The sequence below is a fragment of the Ictidomys tridecemlineatus genome, chromosome 6 (genome assembly GCF_052094955.1).
Source record: "Ictidomys tridecemlineatus isolate mIctTri1 chromosome 6, mIctTri1.hap1, whole genome shotgun sequence".
In the NCBI taxonomy this organism is placed as follows: Eukaryota; Metazoa; Chordata; class Mammalia; order Rodentia; family Sciuridae; genus Ictidomys; species Ictidomys tridecemlineatus.
This window is the reverse complement of record NC_135482.1, coordinates 148,878,034-148,881,745: the sequence shown is the minus strand read 5'-3', so window position 1 is coordinate 148,881,745 and position 3,712 is coordinate 148,878,034. Positions and strand designations below refer to the sequence as shown.

Genomic DNA, 3,712 nt, shown 5'->3' with positions numbered 1-3,712 from the left:
CAAGGAAGCAAAGCAAACACATCAGATAAGGAGAAAACACTTTAGTTGAAAAGATATGTGTTTGCAAGTAAGCATGATACTCTAATAACATAAAGGATTAACACTAATCAGTAGGGTGTTAACAAATATATCAGGGGAAGGAGATACACAAAAAGAAAACAAGTTTGCTAATAAATGCGGACAAGCACAAAATTAATTACATCTTTTAAATGCCTGTACCACTGAAGTCATTTTTTTAAAAAAAAATTTTTACAAGAAAAATGAAATTGTACAATGGAGACATAATAAAGATCTTGCCAAAGTAACAACTGATAACAAGCATGATAAGGAAGCAAGGTATTCTAGACACATAGAAATCAGCAGTCACAAATAACTTGATGGGAGATAAAAAGAAATTTAGACAGAGGGCTTACTGGGTTCCTTATAAATTTACTTATTAAAACTGGGGAACATCTTTAGAAAGCATTTGTTAAAAAGAATTTTGCACTGCTGAAGGAAAAGGTCAAGGGGAAAAAAAATAGAGGGAATGACCATCTGGGAGACACGTTGTTAACTATGAGCAATATAGTGGTTTCATCACCACAGGAGAAAAACTGTGTATCAGAAGAAAAATGGCTCCAAGAAAAATGAATAGTAACACATTATCAAGATTAAAAAAAAATCCCATTCAGAATTATCTTTTTTATAGAATTATCTAGAAAATGTTTGGTATTTCAACATTAATGACATTTCTGTGCAGTTTTCCTGAACGTTTTTGTTGGACAAAAATGAATTTGATTTAGATAAACTGTGGTCAAGAGGAATCAAAGTTTTCTGACTGTCTGTAGTAAAGATTATAAGATGAGAATATATCAGATATTTTTGATACACACTACTTGACTTTATCAGGTAAAAAAAAACATAGTACCTACAGTTTTAACTTTTAACCAAGCTATTTTAGCAAAACCAAATGAAAGATTTCCAGCATTCCAGCTATCTGACATTTTGAAATAGTTAGTACAATAATATATATATATATATATATATATATATATTTGTACATAAACACACAGTATCTTTATTTATTTTATGTGGTGTTGAGGATAGAACCCAGCACCACTTGCCTTGCATGCGATGCAAGCATTTTACCACTGAGCCACAGCCCCAGCCCCAGTACAACATTTTTTGAGTTGAAAGATGTTTTAAAATAAATAAATTGATTTTACTTACATTCATAGATTAATAATTCTTGAAAGTGCTGTTTGATGAAGTTATGTTTCACTTGGTGAAAGTAGATCAGAGGACAAGTCAACAAGTATGATTTTAAAATTTGATTGATTCATTTTAATAGCTGTGTAATACTCCACAGTTTCTTGGACCATTTTTTGTTTTGTTGTGGTTTTGCCAGTTTTACGTCTTATGACACCCTTGACACTTAGGCCTTGCCTCCAGTTATGCAGAGGTTACACCTGCTCTTTCCTCTCTTGCTTCTTGGTCTTCAGGTTCTCCTCGTACTTGCTGATCCTGCAGTACATGGCTGGTGTCTTCATGGGTGTGAGGTCCAGGGGCTTGTACTTGTGCAAGCCTTTATATTATTTCCTGAAGTTTTCTTTCTGAATCTGGTTAATCACTATAATAACACAAGCAATGGATTTGCTCACAACTGAATCTCAAGTTGGACACAGTGCTACCTGTCACTCTGATAACATGCAGCTGGACCAGCTCCATTGGCAGGTGGTCTAAGTGTTTCTGCAGCTCCTTCTTGCTGTGAAAGTCAGGATCCTTAATCTTGGCCATAGTTGCTCAATCTTCCATTTTCCATGCAGATGGAAAGAGAGTACCTAGCTATTTTAAGTGGGGATATTTAAATTATTTTAAGAGAATTTATAGTAGTATTTCAAGTTTTCTTTCTTTCTTTTCTTTTTTTGTGGTGCTGGGTATTGAACCCAGGGCCTCGTGCATGAAAGGCAAGTACTCTACCAACTGAGCTATATCCCCAGCCCTGTAGTAGTATTTCAAAAATCATTCATTAATGTCAGTTCATCAGTACTTTTGAAAGTTACTGATGTTGAAAAAGATGCCACATTAAAATAGTTTTACCTATAAAACCATTACAAGGCATGGATTTCTTCTTTTATCATCTGCCTCCTCCCAACATACACATACACAAATGTCAACTATGGGAGGTGAAGAATGTATTAACTGTGACAATGAATACAAATACATGAGCTCTATCAAGTCATGTTGCACACTTTGAATACCTTTTGTACCTTGTATACCTTGAATATATTGCACATATACAATATAATACAAAATGTATATGCACAATATACTCAAGGTAAGCAAACATATCTGTCAATTAAATATTTAAAATTGAAAAAATTAAATCACATATGAAGACCATGACAATTATTTCATTTTTAATGAATTCAAAGTAGTGCTTGTATTTATAAAATACCAAATCACTGGTTGATTTCATTAATTTATACAAACAATTGCTCACTTAATAGCCAGTTTAATTACTTACACAGACTTTACTATTCATTTTAGTCAAAATGTTTGATCTGGGAGTTGAGTGCAAATACTGTGCCAGTGTTCCCCCTGTTTATCTTGGAGGATACATTTCCCTCAGAGTCTCAAGGTATGTGCCTGCCTAACAAAGCACACTAACTTTCAAGGGACACAGAGGTAATTCTGGTATGCCCAACAGTGATTTGACTCCTGTCACATATGTCTAACAGCAAGAGGCTACATTGAAAGAAACTATCTGGAGACTAAGTGTTCTGAATTCTCTTGAAAATTCAAACAATTCTGCAAAGGACAAGAATAGCAAAAGAGAAGTCTCAGGTGAATGGGTTTTGGAGAGTCTATTAGTTTGTAGAAGAAAAAGATGCCAGATGTGAAATATAATTCACTGGTGGAACCACAAACATTAAATGAGTGTGCTTTTGTGGGCACATAGTGCTATAAATGTTGCTCTGTAACTATAGAAATCCATTCAATTATGCCTGACAGCTTTTAAAGATGCTGAATCTTCAGTTAAATCAAAGTACATTTATTTATTTATTATGAAATAAAGTCTGTTGGCATGTGTCACTGAAAAGGTCTTTTTAAAAAAACTTTTTTATATAATTCAAACTTTCAGATATCACATTTTGCAAATTACATACAGCCCCCAAATTAGCAGCTGGAGTAATACCTAAATCAGAAAGTTTAAAGGAATGATTGACATACTTGACAATTTCATAAGTCAGTGAAACCATAAAAGCAAAATAAAAAGAAAAACTACATAAAAAAGGTAAGTATGGAACAAAACTTGTGGAGGCACGTAAAGGCTAATAAAAAAACAATGGAAAAATGGGCTGAGAATGTGATAGAAGAATATAAAGAAGAAATAGAAATGGTCAATAGATCTAAGAAAGGATGATTAACCTGATTGATCAAATGTTTAAAAAATATCCATTTGATGTTATTTTGGTTTATAAAGAGAGTAAAGAAAAAAAGAATTAATGTTTATAATTGGACAGTATAGATAAACTAATTGGGGTATATAAATATGCAAGTGTTTTTACAATTGGTGGGAAGATTTCCCTTTTCATCCGTAAAAGAAAATCAATCCAGCAATAAGTTTCCATAACTAAAATATGTGTGCATTTAACCTACAATTATTGTCACAGGAGACTTTCCTTAATGAATTGAAAAATACTGATCAAAATGTATGCACAAGAGTATT

At 32.9% G+C, this 3,712-nt stretch overlaps 1 non-coding gene and 1 pseudogene across 1 annotated transcript; both read right to left on the bottom strand.

Moving 5' to 3' along the window:
- Positions 1-1,419: 1,419 nt before the first annotated feature.
- On the bottom strand, positions 1,420-1,776 carry LOC101973390 (large ribosomal subunit protein uL29 pseudogene; annotated as a pseudogene).
- A 128-nt stretch (positions 1,777-1,904) lies between these two features.
- Positions 1,905-1,978, bottom strand: Trnae-uuc (transfer RNA glutamic acid (anticodon UUC)). Its single transcript has one exon. It is a non-coding gene; the product is annotated as a tRNA-Glu (tRNA).
- Between the last annotated feature and the right edge of the window lie 1,734 nt (positions 1,979-3,712).